Below are 12,865 nucleotides of genomic sequence, written 5' to 3'. Positions count from 1 at the left end.
CAACAAGACTGACATCCACTGACCCACCTATCCAATCAGAAAGTCTGCTGAACTTTAACAGAACCTCACTTTCATCAAAAGACAAAACACGCCATTAATCTGGTAGGAGAAAAGGAAAATAAAAGGAAGAAAAAGGGAAATAGTGCAGTCCAGTCCCATGGGGAGGGAGCAGCAAAGGTGGTATAGTGCTCATTTGCTGGGTCCCTCCCACTCCAATGAAGAGGTCAGCTGGATGGAGGGGGAACCTCTGAGGCTTGAAATTGTATAGAATATCCCTTGACTGACAGAACAAAGTTAAATGGGCAAAAAGGGTCCTCATGACCCCCAGGCTTAGACACCAACCAACAGGTGTGGGATGAAACAGACTGCCTGAGCCTGATGGAGGACTCAGGCCAACTGTACAAAGGCAATCTCAGGAGATTTCAATATGCTGTGTGCCATCACTGGAAAGGTATACAAAGCAGAACAACATGAGTCCCCCATAAAATATGAAAAAAAAAGGCAAAGAAACACTGCTGGTGTGCCCTGGGGGGAGGGGTGCCATAGCTTTTGTCTTTGAAGACTTGTGGCATCATTTCTGGTGTCTTTTCTGAAGAGAGGTGGGGTTTAAACACACCCACCATATACTCTAATGTGCACCCAGGTGGAGGCATGGTTGAAATCTCAATCCCTACCTAGGGGTTCTGCAACCTCATAGGTGGGACTCAGATTTGTTTACAGCCCCAGGCAAATAGGAAAGTTCTGCTGCAGTACCTCTGTGAACTCATGGTTCTAAGACAAATGAACAAGGAGAAGAGTTCTGGCATAGAGCACGGGTGATGGCTGGTATGACCACTTTATCCAAGTCCACCTAAAGAGCATGGAACTGAAGTGAAGTTGGGAGGGGCACTGAAAGGCAGAGAGACCCAACCACCTAACATGCACAAGTGCACCACCACAATACAGCATTTGGAGGAGACATGACACATGGCACTAGGAGAAGCACAGATCAGGGGAACAACTGGAGGGCCTCTGGAACCAGTGAGTAGAGTTCATGCAGCAGGGTGAGAACAGGAGCAGTGACAATCACAAAATAAAAAGGAGATCTCATTTAATAGCCAGGGAAGACTCTTGCTACCAGATCACAGGCCAAATCCCCAACAAAAAGGATAACAGGCAAAAGACAGGAAGACATAGTAACCACCCATACTTCAGACAGAGCTATCAACAAAATTATTAAGAGCACATAGTGCCCACAAGAACATATCCACATTTTTTCATTTTTCTTTTACTTTTTAAATTTTTACATTTAAAAGATTTTTATGTTTCTATGTTTAATCCCTTTTAAAATTGGCCTTTAAAATATTTTAAATTGTTTTTAGTTTGTCTCAATTTCATTTTTATTTCTTTTTGCTTTATTCTTCTATTATCGATTAGACTAAGTTCTCAAATTTTTTCTTCTTTTAAGCTTTTTAAATTTCTCACAATTTGCTTTTTATCTCTTTGTTTTGTTCTCTTATTTATTATAATAAGTTTTCATATATTATTTTCTAATTTTAAGACTTTAAAACTTCTCAATTTTTATTTCTCTTTGACTAGTTCTTCTGTTATTGTTCATAATCTGTTTTCAAATCTTATTCTCTTCTTTTAAATTTATTTTTTAACTTTATTTCTGTATCTGTTTTAGGTAAATAAGTAAAAAGAAAACCTTTAGAAACAGAAAAGACAACCATGCTCCATAATCAATAGTGCAGGAGAGATATAAGCAAAATAAAGTAGTAGAGGAACAACCCCATTTAAAAGAACAGGTAAAATCCCCTGAAAGAATGATCATGAAATAGACCTTGATAATCTATTAAATCATGATTTCAAAAAAGGAGAGATAAAAGTACTAAAGACGCAAAAAGAGATTGTATATAGAGGCAAAGAATATGTCAAATAGGAAATTGAAACTTTATAAAGAGGAGTGATTTAAAATAGGAAAACACATTTGCTGAGATAAGAGCTGAGTTAAAAGTTGTAAAAAAAAAAAGTAGGCTACTTAATGCAGAGGAATTAATAAGTGGTTTAGAATACAGGACAACAGAAATCAACTAATCAGAAGAGAGGAAAACAAACAAAAACCAATGAAAGAACAAAATTCAATGAAAACAATTATCCTATGGGATAATATAAAGCTTGCCAAAACCTACACATAACAGGGGTCTCAGAAGGAGAAGAAATAGCAAACAGGATTGAAAAGGTATTTGAAGAAATCATAATTAAGAACTTCTGAAACATAAAGAAGCAATCAGATATACGAGTACAGGAAGTATGAAGGGACCTAAACAAGAAGAAACCAAACAGACACACACTAAGATATATTATAATCAGCATGGCCAGGGTTAAACATAAAGTAATGGTTCTAAAGGCATAAGGAGAAAAACAGAGTTAGTTACAAAAGAATACTCATAAGACTTTCAGCTGATTTCTCTACACAAACACTACAAGCCAGAAGGGAGTGGCAAGATATATTCAAAGTCCTGAATGAAAAACAAACAAACAAAAAAGATTCAGCCTAGGATAATTTATCCAGCAAGTCTATTCTTCAGAATAGCAGAAGAAATAAATATCTTCACAGACAAGCAAAAATAAAAGAATTTAGCAACACTAAATCTATACTAAAAGAAATATTGAACGGTATACTCTAAATCGAAAAGAAGCAGTTTGCTTTTGAAAGGAGAAAACCATAATTGGAAAGGTGATAATTACCATGAATTACAACAGAATAAACATGGAATTGTAAAAGAAGACTTCTAAATCATTAAGAGTGGGAGAGGGGAGCAAGAAAACATAAGAGTTTTCTTCATTCTTTAATTTTTTCATTCTTGGTAGGATGGGTTTGAGCTTGTATTACTATATGTTTTAAACAAACAGATACAGTAATGGGTTAATATATGTACAAAATTGGGTAACCATAAGACAATAACTTACAAGAAAGTCACAAAAACTAAAAATTAACCAAGATAATAGAAAGGAAAACTTTAAAAAAAACACACACAACAAGAGAAAGAAAGAAGCAAGGGAAAAATGCCAAATCAATTGCAAAATTAAGTTCAAAATGGCAATAAACCAAGGTTTATCAGAAATTACTTTAAATTTCAATAGGTTAAATGCTCTAATGAAAAGGCATAGAGTGACAGACTGGATAATAAAACAAGAACCTACAATATGCCACATACAAGAGACCCACTTTGGGAAAAGGACACAAATAGACTGTGAGTGAGCAAATTGAACAAGATATTACACACAAAAAGAAATGAAAAGAAAGCAGGAGTAGCAATACTGAGTTCACACAACATGAACTTTAAAACAAAGACCATAAAGAAAGACGAAGAACATTTTACGATTTAAGGAGCAATACAAGATGAAGATATTACATCCATTAACATAACTATACCCAATGTAGGAGCAACTAAATACATAAAGCAAATACTAACAGATATAAAAGGAGAAATTGCTGGGAATAAAATAATGGTAGGAAATTAAAATATCCCATTATCCTCACTGGAAGATCTTCCAGATGCAAATTTAATAATGCAACAGAAATTAAATGATACAATATACAAATTAGACATGGTTGATATTTCAGAACATACATCCTAAAAAAAATACAATATGCATTCTTCATAAGTGCATATGGAACATTTTCTAGGATGGATCATGTACTTGGGCGCAAAAAAAGACTCAACAATTTTAAGATAATAGTAATTATTTTAAGCATTTTTTTCTGAACACAATGCATGAAACTAGAAATCAACTACAGAAAAACAAAGGAGAAAGAAATGACAGCATGATAATTAAACATGATACTAAGAAACCAATGGGTCAATGAAAAAATCAAAAAAGAAATTTAAAAATACTTTGAGATAAATGACAAAAATCACAACCACGCAAAATCTATGGGATGCGGTGAAAGCATTTCTAAGAAGAAAGTTCATTGCAGTAAAGGTCTTCCTCAGAAAAGATTAACAATCTGAAATAAACAACTAACCAACTAAAATAATTAGAAAAAGAAGAGCAAACAAAACCTAAAGTCAGCAGAAGGAAGAAAACAATAAATATCAGGGAGGAAATAAATAGAGATTTAAAAAACAATTGAAAAATTCAATCAAACAAACAGCTGGTTTTTTTTTTTTGAAAGAGTAAATAAAATTGACAAACCTCAAGCCTAGCTTGCAAAGAATAGAAAAGACAGAGCACAATCAAAATAAGAAAGGAAAATGGAGAAATTACAACCATTACCACAGAAATTCAAAATATAATATGAGAATACTGTGAACATCTTTATGGAAAATAAATGAATAACCTTGAAGAAAAGGACAGGTTTCTGGAAAAATACAGTCCACATGACTGAATCAAGAAGAAATTTAACATTAGAACAAACCGATCACTAGAAATGAAATTGAATAAGCATTAAAAAAAAAAAAAAAACTCCCAATGAACAAATGTCCAGAACTGCATGGCTTCACTGGGGAAATCTATCATACATACAAAGAAGAACTCATACCAGTCTTTCTCAAAATCTTCCAGAAGATTAAAAAAGAGGGGGTACTCACAAACTCATTCTATGAAGTCACCATCACCCTGATACAAAACCAGACAAAGACACTACCAAAAAAGTAACTCACAGATCAATATCACTGAGGAAACATAGATAAAAATATTCTCAACATAATATTTGCAAATAGAATCCAACAGCACATAGAAAAGATCACACACCATGATCAAGTCAGGTTCATCCCAGGAACACAAGGATGGTTCAACATATGCAAATAAATCAATGTAATACACCCCAACAACAAGAGAAAGGACAAAAACCACATGATCATCTTAATAGATGCAGAAAAAGCATTTGATAAGATTCACTGCCCATTATGATAAAAATCCTCACCAAAGTAGGTATTGAGGGGACATATCTTAACATAAGAAAAGCTGTTTATGACATACATACAGCCAGCATAGAACTCAATGTTGAAAAGCTGAAAACCTTCCTACTAAAATCTGGCAAAAGGCAAGGTTCTCCACTCTCACCATTTCTATTCAACATAATCTTGGAAGTCCTAGCCACTGCAATCAGGCAAGAAAAAGAAATAAAAGAGATAAAAATTGGAAAAGAAGCTAAAATATCGTCACTATATGCAGAGGACATGATACTATATATAGAAAACCTTAAAAGGTCCACACAAAAACTACACGAACTAATGAAAGAATTTGGCAAGGTACAAGGATACAAGATCACGAGATTAATGTACAAAAGGATACAAGATTAATGTACAAAAATCAGTTGCATTTCTTTACACTAATGATGAATCAACAGGAAAAGGAAGTAAAAAAACAATCTCTTTTAAAATTACACCTAAAGTAATAAAATACCTAGGAGTAAATCTAACCAAGGAAGTGGAAGACTTATACATGGAGAACTACAAGGAAATTAAAGGAGACTTTAAAAAATGGAAAGATATCCCATGCTCCTGGATTGGACAAATCAGTATTGTTAAAATGGCCACATTTCCCAAGGCAATCTACAGATTTATTGCAACCCCTATCAAATTACTAAGGACATATTTCACGGAACTGGAACAAATCATTATAAAATTTATATGGAATCACAAAAGGCCCAGAATTGCCAAAACATAACTGAAGGAAAAAAATGAGGCTGGAGGAACAACCCTCCCAGACTTCAGACCATACTACAGAGCTACATTAATCAAAAAGGCATGGTATTGATACAAAAACAGACATACGGATCAATGGAACAAAATAGGCCAGCAATGAACCCACAGTCTTTTGGTCAATTAATCTTCAACAAAGGAGGCAAGAACATACAATGGAATAAAGACAGTCTCTTCAGCAAATGGTTTTGGGAAAACTGGACAGCAGCATGTAAATAAATGAAGTTAAAATACTCCCTCTCACCATAAACAAAAATAAACTCAAAATGGATTAAAGACTTAAACATAAGACAAGTCACAATAAATCTCTTAGAAGAAAACAAGCAGAACATTGTCTCACATACATCTCAGCAATGTTCCCCAGGGCAGTCTATCAAAGAAATAGATATAAAAGTAGAAATAAACTAGTGGGACCTAATTAAACTTACAAGCTTTTGCACAGCAAAGGAAACCATAGGCAAAACAAAATGGCAACCTATGGAATAGGAGAAAATATGTGCAAAAGATGAAACTGACAATGCTTGATCTCCAGAATATATAAACATCTCATGTGACTTAATAAGAAAAGACGAACAACCCGAATCAAAAATGGGCAAAACACCTAAACAAGCAATTCTCCCATGAAGATATACAAATGGCCAAAGGCACATTAGAAAATGCTCAATACCACAAATTATCAGAAAAATGCAAATTAAAACTACAATGAGGTTTCACCTCAAACCAGTCAGAATGACCATCATTCAAAAGTCTATAAATGACAAATGCTGGAAAGGGTGTTGTTCAAAAGGGACCCTCCTACACTTTTGGTGGGAATGTAGTTTGGTGTAGCCATTGTGGAAAACAGTATGGAGACTCCTCCAAAGACTAAAAGTAGACTTACCATATGATGCAGTGTTCCCACTCCTGGGCATATATACAGAAGAATCCTTAATTCAGAAAAACACCTGCACCCTAATGTTCATAGCAGCACTATTTACTATAGCCAAGACACGGAAGCAACCTAAATGTTCACTGACAGATGACTGGATAAAGAAGTTATGGTATATTTATACAATGGAATACTACTTAGCCATGAAAATTGAGAACATATTGCCATTTGTAGCCACATGGATGTCCCTGGAGAATGTCATTCTAAGTGAATTAAGCCAGAAAGAGAAAGAAATATACCACATATCACTTATATGTGGACTCTAAAAAGTAAGACAAATGAACTTATATGTAAAACAAACAGACTCACAGACATATAATACAAACTTGTGGTTGCCAGGGGAGAGGGGATTTGGAAAGGATAAACTGGGAATTTGAGATTTGCAGATTCTGAGTGACATATATAAAATAGAAAAATAAGTTTTACTGTATAGCACAGGGAATTATATTCAATATCTTGTGGTAGACAATTTTTAAAAAAGAATATGAAAATTAATATATATATATATATTTATGTATCACTGAAGACTTGTGCTGTGCACCAGAAATTGAGGCATTGTAAACTAACTATAATTCAATTTTAAAAAGTAAAAATAAAAAAAATTGTCATTAAACTAGCAAAAATGCTCAGAGAGCACATACAGATTAACCCACTGCCACTGTCAAAATGAAATCACAGTGGGTTAGGAGGAAACTTGCACTGATTTCGAGAAAAACAGGCAATGAGCCCAAACCAAATTTAATATCTTCCACTCTTCGCTTATCCCTTTGGGCTTCATTCTCATGGAAATCCGACATGGAAGGGAAGTGTTAGGGACTTCAGGCTAGCTGATGCTCACTCCACGTTCTCTGATAGCCATCTTAGCTGCCACAGGGGAATGAGTGTCTCACTCCAAGTGGAAGAACACAGCACCAAGGCAGTGGGGGACCTCAAATACTTCCACAGCACAAAGAAACAGTTTCTAAAAAAAATTTGAGATATATGTCTACCAATCAGTGTCATCAAAATATTCACTTATATGTACTGTTTATGAAGCCATCATTATGGTCTCTGAGGTTACTAGAATTATAAGAGTTTACAAGATTTAACAAGTAACATAATGAGCTTTTCTTCTGTCTTTAAAATATAAAAAAATTGAAAACATTATTTTGGTGAGCTAGCTGCCTCTATTGAGAAAAATTTAAAGAAGCACATCTACAAATATAAATATCAAACCAAGCTCAGTCTCTGTACTGATCACTGGTCCCTGGCAGACACAAGATGGAAATGTGTAGCTCAAGTTCTTGGCATGAATTACTTGCTATTAATTTGTCATTAACAGTAGATTCTGTCAAACTTAAATTTAATCATATTGATTAGTTTTCTAAAATAAAGACCTCTCACTTAAAAAATAAAAATCTTCAAAACCTAATAAAAATGGACAACTTGCTATAGCCTGGCTTATATTAGACATTAGGAAGGTCTTCCATTGTCTTCTTATTTACACTTTCACATGCAATAAAGAAAAATCAGGATTCAGTTTAATCTAGTTCTTTTAAAATATCTCTGAAACCACCATAGAACGATAGATAGGTTGATTCACACACTAGCTTCTCCAAATTTCAGATGATTTTTACAAGTGTCATTTATTCCAAATTTGGAAACACCCTGGAGGAAGGTAGGGATGAATGGTTGTAGGAGACATACTGTAACTATAGGAAGGACCTTACCTCTTCCCTGAACGTGTAGAAGAGCAGAGTGAGTCATGCTTGTGGGGAGTGGAGAGAAACCGAGTGCAGGTTCCACTGTGGACCTGATGAGGGTAGGGTTGGTGGGGTGCTGTTGATGAGCATGTGCTCCAAGGAAAGGTGGGGCCAGGGAGTCCAGAATCACTGGAAATGGTTTCCTGGGACATGTGTCTGGAGCCAGATGGCCTGGAATGGAACTAGCATGAACAGAATTCCACAGTCCCGCAAAGGTAGATTCCCAGGTCCATGAACAACCAGGACCACATGTGTGGGGGAGATGAAGGCCATTGTCTGAGAATGTGGGAACAGGCCATGAACAACAGTTAGGGTGTATGTGTCGGGGCTGGGAGGTGGGGTAATTCTTAAATCTTAGTTCACATGTAAACTACAAGAGACTGGGTGTGGAGAAGCCAAAGTCAGGGTGAGGAAAAGTAGTGGGGTATTTTTGTAGAAGGACACACTGAGGCTTGGTGATGTGTTAAAAATGGGGGAGTACCCCTGGTTTTCTGTTTGGGGAGACTAAAACCGACAGCAATGGAATGAGAGGTGGATTTGAGGAAAGAAAAGACATGGTGATGTAGTGAAGACACTCTTCTGGGGAGGTGAAGAGACTGGAACAGAAGTAAAATGTCTCTTTTCTCCAAAGGGATCCTCAAAGGCACAGAGAGTTCAGAAGTCCCCCATTCTGCTCCCATTACCAGTTGCTTTCAGGGACTCCATGAGGGATAGAGAAACCACCTGCTTGTTTATCACAGTAGAGAGCATCCTTGGTGAAGTGGAAAAACTTAAAAACTATAATTGAAATTATATTTTCTGAAGGCATGCACTTAAGTGGTTGCCATTGGGATTCTTTTTTGAGAAGACTTGGACTTACAAATAAGTGCAATGTATCCATTGAGATCTGCCCTGTCCAAAGTGGCAGCTGCTAGGGGGGAGGGTATAGCTATGTGATAGAACATGTGCCCAGCATGCACGAGGTCCTGGGTTCCCTCCCCAGTACCTCTATTAAATATAAATCAATAAAAACCTAATTACCCTCCCAAACAAACAAAACAAAAACCAAAAAATGCACAGAAAACAAAGTGGCAGCCGCTAGCCACATGTAATTATTGCTTGCTTGATACATAGCCAGCTGAAGTTGAGATGCACGGTACGTGTAAAATAGATTCAGATTTTGAAGGTCTAGTATGAATAAAAGCATGTGAAATATCTCATATTTTTTTCTGTTGATTATATGCAGGAATGATAATATTTTGACTCTATTGGATTAAGTATAAATATATTGCTAAAGTCAATTCTATCTTTTTTTTGTTTTTACTTCTTTAAAAAAGTTGGGGAGGCTTCTGGAAAATTTAAAATTATATGAGCTTTTTGCATTATATTTGGACATCCCCTGAGTTGATTTACCAGAAACATACTTTTGCCAGTCCTGTTCATTTTATGAAGTTTTGTTTAATTATTAGAATTACTTTTTCATGCTGTAACCTTTACCAGCCTTCTGTTTGAAATCAAGCTCAGTAAGGAGCTGGCATTTTTGGTTTTCCTTTGTGAATCTGATGAATGACTGCATTACTGTTTTGTGTTTTCTTTTCCAAAATTTAATTGTGTGCTGGTTAATTCCAGGATGGTGATGTCTGAGTTTTTTGTTTTTTTTTTTTGTTTTCTCTTTCCCTTTTTAAAGGTAAAATTGCACCATCCTGGAAATAGTTATCTCAGGGTATTAGGAATTATTTTTTAAAACATTCACCTCTCAAAATTCCTTCACTGGGCCTGGCAGCTCACACCATGACTCTATTGCTTTTTAGAGCTGCATTTTCAGAACATTTTATTGATGTATATTTGATTTAAAATGTTGTGTTAGTTTCAGCTGTACAGCAGGGTGATTCAGTATATATATATATTTTTTTTTTTCTTTTCAGATTCTTTTCCACTGTAGATTACAAGAAATTGAATATAGTTCCTTGTGATATACAGTAGGTCCTTGTGCTTATCTATTTTTATATAATTGTGTGTATCTGTTAATACAGCCTCTTTTTGGATGCAAACAACATATGTTGGGGCTCAGAGTCTTGGAAAACGAACACTACTAAGGCCATCCGCCCAGGTTTTGGGGGCTTTCTGAGTTTGTCTGCCCCTCCAGGGGAAGGGAATGGCCCTGTCATGGGATGTGATGGTGCTTGGGCATCAGGCCTCTTTCCTGTATCCACGGCTGGGTGTCCTCATTGAGCAGGGCAGAGAAATTGATGCCTATGCTGAAGTGGACAGGGGGTTCTGTGGACAGTGTGTTCTCACAATATTACCTTTTTCTGAGTGACAGGGGATAATTATTTGACAACTTCTGTGTGACTGACAAGAAATGTGTGTGGTAGAGTAGCCTTTCACATCTTACCTCTTTAAGCAGTCACTTTCCCTCCCTTTTTGTTACAAAAGAATTTATGTTGTTGGGAAAACTACTCATTAGGTGTACTTACCATAGTCACAGCCTTATGCCACTTAACCATATTTTCTTCTTGTGCTTTCCAGAATATTATAAAGCTGATAGAAAGAAAACAAGCAGGAGGGAATACTCCCAAACTCATTCTATGAAGCCACCATCAGTCTGATACCAAAAACAGGCAAGAACACCACCAAAAAAGAGAATTAAAGACCAATATCACAGAAGAACATAGATTCAAAAAATCCTCAAGAAAATACTAGCAAATAGAATGCAACTGCACATAAAAAAGATCATATATCATGGTCAAGTGGGGTTCATCCCAGGGACACAAGTGTGGTTCAACACATGCAAATCAATGTAATAATTCACAACAACAAGAGAAAGGACTAAAACCACATGATAATCTCAATAGATGCAGAAAACGCACTTAATAAAATTCAACGGAGAACTATAAAACATTGATGAAGGAAATTAAAGAAGTTTCTAAAAAATGGAAAGATACCCCATGCTCCTGGATTGGAAGAATCAATATTGTTAAAATGGTCATACTGCCCAAAGCAATCTACAGATTTAATGTGATCTCTATCAGATTACACAGGTCATTTTTTATAGAATTTGAACAAATAATCTTAAATTTACATGGAATCACAAAAGACCCAGAATTGCCAAAGCAATATTGAAGAAAAAGAATGAAGCTGAAGGAATAACCCTCCCAGGCTTCAGACAACACTACAGAACTACAGTCATCAGAACAGAATGGTATTGACATAAACACAGGCATATGGATCAATGGAACAGACTAGAAAGCCCAGAAATAAACCCACCGACCTACAGTCAGTCTTTGACAAAGATGGGCAAGAAAATACAGTGAGTAAAGACAGTCTCTTCAGCAAATGGTGTTGGAAACACTGGACAGCAGCATGTAAATCAATGAAGTTAGAACAACTCCCACACACCATAAACAAAAATAAACTCAAAATGGCTTAAAGAATTAAATATAAGGCAAGACACTGTAAATCTCCTGGAAGAAAACCTAGGCAAAACATTCTCTGACATAAATCATAGCAATGTCCTCCTAGGGCAGTCCACCCTGCAATAGAACTCCTAGACACCTCTTCATACCACGATTCCACAGTGTTCAAAACAGTAATTCACTTGTGCAGCTGGGTAATAAGCCACAGATGCCAGACCATTAGGCTTTTTCTAGATTTCTTGTAATGTCAAAGAAATCCAGAACAGTCATTAGCTATTTGAAGAAATCTTTGGTATCTCATTTTACAGTTAAAAATTTTTATTCCATTTTTCTAAAATTCAAAACTTCTGATTATATTAAAGCATAATCATATAGACACCCTTTTCAGGTGTACACACTACACTTTTTTCTTATCATTATAAACAAAGTTAAATTAATCAAGAAGTTACAATGAATTACAAATTATGTGCTAGGAAATGAAGCAGATACATAACATGTGAAAAAGAACAATCTTTATGATAGTTTGGAATCTAGCTGGAGACATAAGTACTATGTTGTGCCATCAAACAATTACTTGGTTTTGTGTTATATTCCAGATATATAAAAGAAGTTCCAAGAGAAGAAATCTTGTGTGACTAGAAACATGACATAGCTTTGCATCTGAAGGACACTCAGTAAGTACTAAAGGAGGGAACAAATGAATGAACAAGGAGAACCAGCATAGCTGTGCAGATACATAGGATTGAGCAGGGTTTTCAAAAACCAGCAACACAAAATCTGCTCCTTGCCAAAGAAGAGCCCTCAAGTCTACACACCTGAAATATTTCATTGAGTCTAAAGGCACATATTTTCATATCTCAGCTTCTCAGAAATTGATGAGATGCCATAATTTAAAGAGTGGCATTTTTTCTTTCTAATAGTTAAAATAAATGTGTATCTCAAGCTTCTTAAATTTGATCAAACATATCGATTGACTCTAAACAAATGTTATTGTATGTAATATTATTTCAAAATTAATCACTTAATATATGTAAATTTAGAACCCTAGTTATAAATTTTAATATTCATAACAGCTCAAAAACTTAATGAAAACTTGTGATGCCAAAT

General features: G+C 35.5%; 1 protein-coding gene and 1 long non-coding RNA gene across 5 annotated transcripts in view; one reads left to right on the top strand and one right to left on the bottom strand.

Annotated features, from left to right (window-relative positions):
• LOC141575634 (junction-mediating and -regulatory protein-like) overlaps nt 1-12,865 on the bottom strand; it is a 189,197-nt gene that overhangs the window by 123,720 nt on the left and 52,612 nt on the right. The gene's annotated exons all lie outside the window — the stretch shown is intronic.
• The window catches only part of LOC141575639 (uncharacterized), a 39,905-nt gene that overhangs the window by 22,011 nt on the left and 5,029 nt on the right, over nt 1-12,865 (top strand). For 2 of the 3 annotated variants that reach the window (XR_012503329.1, XR_012503328.1), the window contains exon 2: nt 12,355-12,432. This is a non-coding gene — a long non-coding RNA (uncharacterized LOC141575639). Of the gene's footprint in view, nt 1-10,871; nt 11,653-12,354; nt 12,433-12,865 lie in introns of all 3 variants that reach the window. The other variant, XR_012503327.1, reaches the window with a different exon arrangement.

The sequence above is a fragment of the Camelus bactrianus genome, chromosome 30 (assembly GCF_048773025.1).
Source record: "Camelus bactrianus isolate YW-2024 breed Bactrian camel chromosome 30, ASM4877302v1, whole genome shotgun sequence".
NCBI classification, from domain to species: Eukaryota; Metazoa; Chordata; class Mammalia; order Artiodactyla; family Camelidae; genus Camelus; species Camelus bactrianus.
The sequence above is the reverse complement of the archived record's forward strand: the minus strand, read 5'-3'. Positions and strand labels throughout refer to the sequence as shown.